Here is a 7,436-nt window from a genome sequence, read left to right as displayed (position 1 = left end):
TGCAAATTTAAAATTATAACTTAAATTACACTTGTAAACATTTAGGTAAACCCTTAAACTTACTTTTAACACTGAGCCGTCCAGACGGGATAGTGGTTAGTGACACTGACTGCCGTACTGAAGGGTCCGGGTTCAAATCCCGGAGAAGGCCTGGATGTAAATTGTCTTTCCTTTCATAGGAGGCAATGGTGGCCGCCCGTTCGGTGTCCCCATGATACAAAGACCACCGCTTCTAACCTTAGTATTGGCTAAAGCCGAAAATGGCTAGTATCCGCCATAAAAATAATAATTTAAAAAAAGAAAGAAAGAAAACCTTTTAGCGTTGAACTATAATAAAATGTTTTCACTTGTTACTATGGTTCAAAATAAATGTATTGTTGGAAGATAATGGAAAAAACTTGTAATTTTCATGTAAGTAGATGTAATGTATAAAAAACACCAAGAAAATAAGAAAAGATTGAATGTTTTCTTTGACTCATCATTCATTTATGACACGATTTAAAATTTGACTTTAAAAACCATACAGGAAGGCTAGATTAATCAGATAGCTGGATTTGTTTTCCTAATAAATATACATCCTTTCCTAAATAAAACGGCAAAATCCAACAGAAAACTTCAAAAATGTTAACATTTTGATTAAAGTATTTATAAGCATTTGGCAAGAAAACGCAAATTTAAGTAAGAAATCGAATTTGTGGGGAAAAACAACAAAGAAATCGAGATGCTGGTGTCTGGTTGGTTGACTGATTGAATATGGGAAAGCACAAGAAGTCCATTTGTTTTAGAGTAGGCGCCTAATAATGTCCATTATTATGAGGACTCTTATTTATGCACAGGATGAAAACCACAAAACGTTCACGCAGTTTATGGCTTTATCAGAATTATATACGCGAAACGCAATAATTCCTTCCCTAAGATTCGCGTTTCTCTCAGAACTAGTTTTTATCTGCAACTTTGAATATGGCGAATTTAGCGATTTATTTCGCGTAGGTAAGCAGCAATATTTTTGGCGCTGGTGATGAAATTCCGCTGGAAGCTTTGTTTCGTGTATGTCAACCAATCACAGGAACGCGGAACAAGCTACCAGTGTTCAGAGGCTTATCCATAAGACCAGCAAGTAATAAATATATAAGTTCAGTGTTCAGAGGCTTATCCATAAGACCAGCAAGTAATAAGCTGATGCAGATGAAGAGAAACAAATGTTGTTCTACTGGTGTCGTCTGTCGTTATTGTAACAAGCTTTTTCTTTCTAAGAGAGCGAGAGGTTTGAATATAGAAATTTTAGGAATTTTACACGGTGATTGCATGCTTATATTACTTTTAGCTTGTGTTACTCATTTGTTCTAGTCGTTAGATTTACCCGACGAGATATCTGCATTTCAACTTCTCGAATTGAAGTGGGATTGCTTTAAGGAATTTTATAATTCGTTAATAAGTAACTACAGTTAGTAACAGTCACTTGGTTAACGTTATATTTTCCTCTGCGAATGATACCGAGCACCAGTATCATTTTCCCTTTTTTTAAAAGACATTCAGGTTTACACTTACCAATTCATGCACTGTGAATTGTGTCATGTTTCTTCGCACTATGAAATCTCTTGCCCAGTCGTCGCTTTGAGATTATAAATACTCCGGCCACAATATGCGCACTCTCTTTTCCAGCCTAACCTTGCTTTGAAAAGGACGTCTGTTCGCTTGGCTGCTTGAATGGTTCTGTCCTAGTACGGCGTTATTTTGTAGTTAAATGCCATAGTATTTCCTTCGCTTGCAAATAAAGCAGTGAAATTTCTTCAGATGATATTTGATTTTACATGATTTCTTATAGCGAGAATTTTTTATGCGAATTTTTCGTTCACTTTTAAAGTGTGTACTATTTCGTTCAATGTTTCTACATTTCTTTTATTAAAAGCACCTTAAAGACAAATCTTGAGCTTAGAAGAAATTTATAAAACGATTTTGGCGTATTTATAAAAGAAAATACTGAAATAGAATTTTGCAAATTTTGCAAGATAGTTTTCAGAAATATTTCTCGAGAAATGGAAAATCGAACGTGCATTTTTTAAAAGAATTCTCGAGAAGAAATTTTCATTTTGATTTTAAAAATACTTTCTGTGGTCTGACTAAAAGAGGAATATAATGTCAATCAGAGGATACATTTTACGGTTTTAATAAAATAAGGATTACAGGATGCTCGGTATTATGGAGTTCTGATTATTAGTGTGTTACATTATGTTCGGAAAATGGGGTTATAGCATTCATTTCCTTAAATACTGATCCTATACATACTGCCAATACGAAATTTCTTAAAAGAAATTAGAAATTTTTATGAATACTTTTATAACTCTGTTTTAAGTGGGAGGAATCTGTAAAAGTAAAATAAGACTTCTTATATGTTCCCACAGAATGATAATAGTAAAATATCCGTTATGCTTTAATTAGCTGGAAAATAAATCTCTACTTTTACATGCAAAATTCGGAAAATATGCTAATAAGTTTGTTCAAAAGACCAGCCACAGATATGATGCTGAATATTTCTTACTCAACGTAGAACTTACTGGTCGGGAAAACAACAACCTGCTTAGTTCCTCTCCCCCCCCCCGCTCCCCGGTTTCGAAAAGCTTTGAAATACTTTGGACTAGGGATGTATGAAAAAATGATGTGCGTTAGTCTATTTGTTGAGAGACTTTCAGAAACTTTCTTGTTAAGACATGGAATATTTTTTTAACTTAATAAAGCAAAATAAAAAGTTTATTGAATAGTATCTATTCTCTTCGGGGACTGTATAAAAAGTTAGCTTTTTTTTTTTTTTTTTTTTTTTTTTTTTTTTTTTTTTTTGCAGAATCCACCATATAGAGTTGGAAGATGTATTTATAAGATTTCTTTATCTATTATTTTATCTTAACAAACTGTTTTAAAAGTCTTTATCTATTATTTTATCCTAAGGAACTGGTCCTAAAATTATTTTATTTTATGTTTCAAATTTAAAGGATATTTAAGGAGATGTTTCTTTTTCAAGCAGTCTCTGTGTATAAGGAATGAAGCTCCTTTACATACTGACTGCTTTCCACAGCGCCCAAGCAAGAATGAATATTAAATTTCAAATGCTTAAGTTAACGTGTGTTTTGAAACAAAATGTAACCATATCTTTGAAATATAAATAGTTCAGATAACAATACGTGTATTTATATATATTTAAATAAATTAATAATGCAGAAATAATAACCAAAAACAGTGTTAAAAGTTTAAACAATTTCTTAAGTTTTCAGCAATGCTTTTTAAAGTTCAGATGAACAATCATACTTAGCTTTCTAAGGTTAGGTGTAACTTTACAGTAACAGTTATATTCTCAGTTTTTATTTGCTTGTTTCCTTTATTGTACCATAAGGACTATTGTGATCTTCAACTTACAGTCCATGAAGTGTTATTACTTGGTTGAGCCCCTTTTCATTTTTCATTGACCATACAGAAGTTGCTTGAGCAGAGATTTAAATTTCCCTCTCAAAAAAAAAAAAAAAAAAAAAAAGATAATTGTTTCAGATTTTAGTGGCCCAAAAGGGTTTGTTAAGGTTTGGCATGCTGTCGCTGAGCTTGCAATCTGCTCTTGTACTCACTCCTGCTAATCCCCCCCCCCTTTTTTTTTTTTTTTTTTGTCTTTTTAGCTTTATTTTTAAGCATCGTTTTATTCCCATTTTCATTCAGTAACAAAATCACAAAATTTTAAAAGCTGCATAGCAGCATCTTTAGAATTCCACATGCAATTTTATATGTTTTTGCGTACATTTTTATATTTTTTCAGCCTTTTCTTAGCTCATTATATCAATATCCAGTTTTCATAGTAAAATGGCTGACCCCCCCCAAAAAAAATGAATAACTTTTTATGTGTTAACTTTATTTATTAAATATTACATTCTTCGCACTTACACCACATAAAATTCAATTCAACAGCAAAATCACAAAATATTTAAAAACAGTATATCCTTAGAATTCCCGACAGAGTGTTAGAGGCTGCCATACAGATTTTTATATTAGCTGTATTATTTCTTTAAAAACTAGTCGGCTGAAATAGTTACCATAAAAAAAGAAAAAAGTTTACAGTGATTTTAATGAGTCTAATTAGCCATCTCATTATTTTAACTTTCCGAAAGGAAAATTTCTTTATCGTATTTCTTTATCTTGACATTTATTACTGTTGAACCATTCTTGAGCTGTGGAATGCAAATCACGCCGTTGCAATTGTACTCCTTGGAATACTTCCCCCGTAGGATGTAAAAATTCCTGCGATCCCTTTTCTAGCGCTGAAAAGTTTATACGTAGGTCCGTTATTCACTCCGATCGTCCATGAATACCCCGTTTCCTCGAAAGGGTGAGGTGGGGATGAACGTTCAAGGTTGTTATGAATGGGAAGAACGGAATGAATGGTTTTGAAGAGCCTAACACGATGGGGAAGCTGTCAATGGTGCTGCTGAACGATGTCAAAACCTTGGAAGCATGCGAAGGATAAAGGTGCGATTCAGGGTGTCCTAAGATGAATCTGAACATCTCTTTTAACTCTGAGTTAGTCGCGGAGAGATCCAAAGTCTTTTCGCTCAGACTCTTTTATTATTCTGTCAAAATCTCTTGATCAAATAACGTTTATTTCAAATGAGTTTTTATTAAATAAAATTATTAGATAATATTTTCCTCTCATATAACTTAATTACAAATTTACTTTGTCAAGTAATTATTTTTACCAAAAATTATTTACTAACCTGATCTTTTTTACTAAATAAATTACTTTGACAGCGTATTTTACGCGAATAAACTTTTCGGCTAAATAATAACTTTTTCCATAGCTGTTAGTGCAATAGCAACTGAATATTATTTCAGCAATTTAATCTGCATTGTTTTGCAAAAAGATTTCATTTAAATTCCACAAGTTTACTTCTGAAAATTAAAATCATCTTATGTTAACTAACCAATTATTATGATTTTGATCTTTACTTTGACTTCTTCCTCCCGTATTTCTCACTAGGATGCAAATTAGTTTTAAGTGCATTTAAGCTGACTTCTTTGGGATCTTGTAATAGAGAAGGGTTTTCGACACTCGCGTTACACTGTTAGATTTTGCCGGCACTGTCTCGGGTTTGCGTTCTCTCACAGCCAATAGTGTAAACTTAAAAGTGTCGGTAAGTTATATGAGCAAGCTTATAGCTTACTTAGTTTGACTTTTGTAGTCTGAGACTACTTTACCAACGTTTAAATTTAAGTGTCTGTTATTGCTTACTTCATATCGCCACAAGTAGTGATTTATTTGTAGCGTTAGTTGTAACTGTTTTGTTGAAAGTTCGGTTTATTAAAGAGATTGTTTTAAACCTTCGCAGTCTTTGAGACATAGCGATAACTCGTTACTTGTCTAGTTGGACAGTAGAACTAAAATTCAAGCATCCAGCTCAATAATTCTTTTGCCTAATAAAAATTTTAAGTGAAAATGATATTGCATTGTCTTTTTTAATTTATGATAATCAAGGTATGTTTGTTTTTCAAGCAGCGTTGACGAATCTTAATTGTTGTACGAGCTTCGTTAGCATGAAAACAAAAGAATTAATAGCGATTTCAAATTTTATTTACGACTGAATACCTACTATAATACTTAAAAAATAATAAATAAATAAAAAAAGTTATGAGCATAAAATTAAGCTATTTTACTTAGATTAAGCGAAAGGTATTTCTTGTCACGACCATCATATGGATTTGGGTTTAATTAAGGTACAGATTCAATATGTCTTCTAAGTTTTTAAAAGCTACGAAAACGCAAATTGGAAAAGCCTATTTAATTGCATTTCACACTTTCATCTGAGTCAATAATCACACTCAAGGCCAAAACAGAAGTAACTGCCATCGCTACGAAGTGACTTCAGTTACCTTGCTTATTATGAAAAGACGTTCTTCATCGTAGGGAAATTACTGTATAATGTTACAATAATGATGCAAATGTTCATAAAATTATCAGTCTGACATGTTATAAACTGCATCTAATAAATTTTACATTAATTATATAAATTAGATATTATTAAAAATTGATTATCAAGAAGTACATTTATTGCTTTTGAGTTTCTCAGTTTTGCAATTATATTTACTATTTGAAAGCTAAAAGATCCTATATGCCACACGAAAAGAAAATAAGTACTATGACACTTGGTTATTTTCCAGGCCAAGCTGAGTAAAAGTTAAAACAGTGTCACTAGAATTTATCGCGGAAGTTAAAATAATCTTTTGGAGATAATTCTTCACGGTTATGGAATAATCTTATTCTTTTTTAAATAGCGCAAGCTATTTTATTAGATGATACAGTGGGTATTGTTTTTACTGCAGATAGAAAAGAAATATTTTCACATTTTCCTCCTGGTTTGTATTTCAGAAAAGCTCTGTTCGTAGAACTCGAAATAAAATGTATTCATTATAAACTGCATAATTTTACGAATTTTTACAAAATTAAAAAAATAAAATAATATGAATTAATTTTGAAGGCAAATAGTTTCTTGAACAAAAATATGCACTAAAATTTTACACATAATTGTGTCTTTGAAAAAGTGCTTGCTTAACGAGCATGCTTGCATATTAATCACGTGTTTATTACGGTTTCTTAAAATTAAGTAGAAACAAAAGAAAAAAAGCTGCGTCGGCCGGGAGTCGAACCCGGGTCAACTGCTTGGAAGGCAGCTATGCTAACCGTTATACCACCGACGCCTCACTCTGTGGCTCATCCTTTATCTTCTGTATTCCTAAACTGGAGCAATTGCTCGTTGTGATTCATGCATGATATTGGAGTAAAACAGTGAAAACAAGTTCATTGCAAAGGTAATTGAAGCGACATCGCACCTCGGTAATAAAATCATTCTGCGCAAATATAGGAATAAAATTTTTATTTCAACGACGAAGAACAAAATCCGTTTATAATTTTTAAACATGCCGGTATTTTTCTGCCAGTCTGAAACTTGAGTAAAGTGTGAAAAGAAATTATAGATACTTACAAGACATAATAAAGGGGTCAGTTGCATTTAAACAAATCCTGAAATCGAAATTTATTTTTATATTTTTTCATTAAAACTTTCTTACAAGCAAAACGTGTGTAAAAATTCGCTCTGCGACCAGTTACTAATAAATAATAATTCTAAGGTTTTGCGATTTAAAGATCCAGACGGGTTGTTTATATTTACATTTCAGCACATGCCTCATATTAAGTCCTCTTGATTATGTATCTTCTGTGCACAATTTTTTACAAATATTTAGTTACACATGCTGGAAAGGTTAGCTCATTAGCATATCTGTCTATGTATTAATTAAGTTTAAGAAAGTAACATGCTGATAGGATTTCAAGGTAATTTCATTTTCCAATTAAGGATTCACAAAAATGAGATTTTCCTGCTCTTGTGCATGATTTTTCTAAACTGCTTGAT

General features: G+C 32.0%; 1 non-coding gene across 1 annotated transcript; it reads right to left on the bottom strand.

Annotated features, from left to right (window-relative positions):
- Window positions 1–6,654: 6,654 nt before the first annotated feature.
- TRNAG-UCC (transfer RNA glycine (anticodon UCC)) lies at window positions 6,655–6,726 on the bottom strand. The gene has a single exon. It is a non-coding gene; the product is annotated as a tRNA-Gly (tRNA).
- Between the last annotated feature and the right edge of the window lie 710 nt (window positions 6,727–7,436).

This window comes from Stegodyphus dumicola, chromosome 7 (genome assembly GCF_044657685.1).
Source record: "Stegodyphus dumicola isolate Sdum_Otavi_A_Nest chromosome 7, ASM4465768v1".
Taxonomy (NCBI): domain Eukaryota; kingdom Metazoa; phylum Arthropoda; class Arachnida; order Araneae; family Eresidae; genus Stegodyphus; species Stegodyphus dumicola.
Note: the sequence above shows the minus strand (reverse complement) of the source record. Positions and strands in the feature narration are given on the sequence as shown.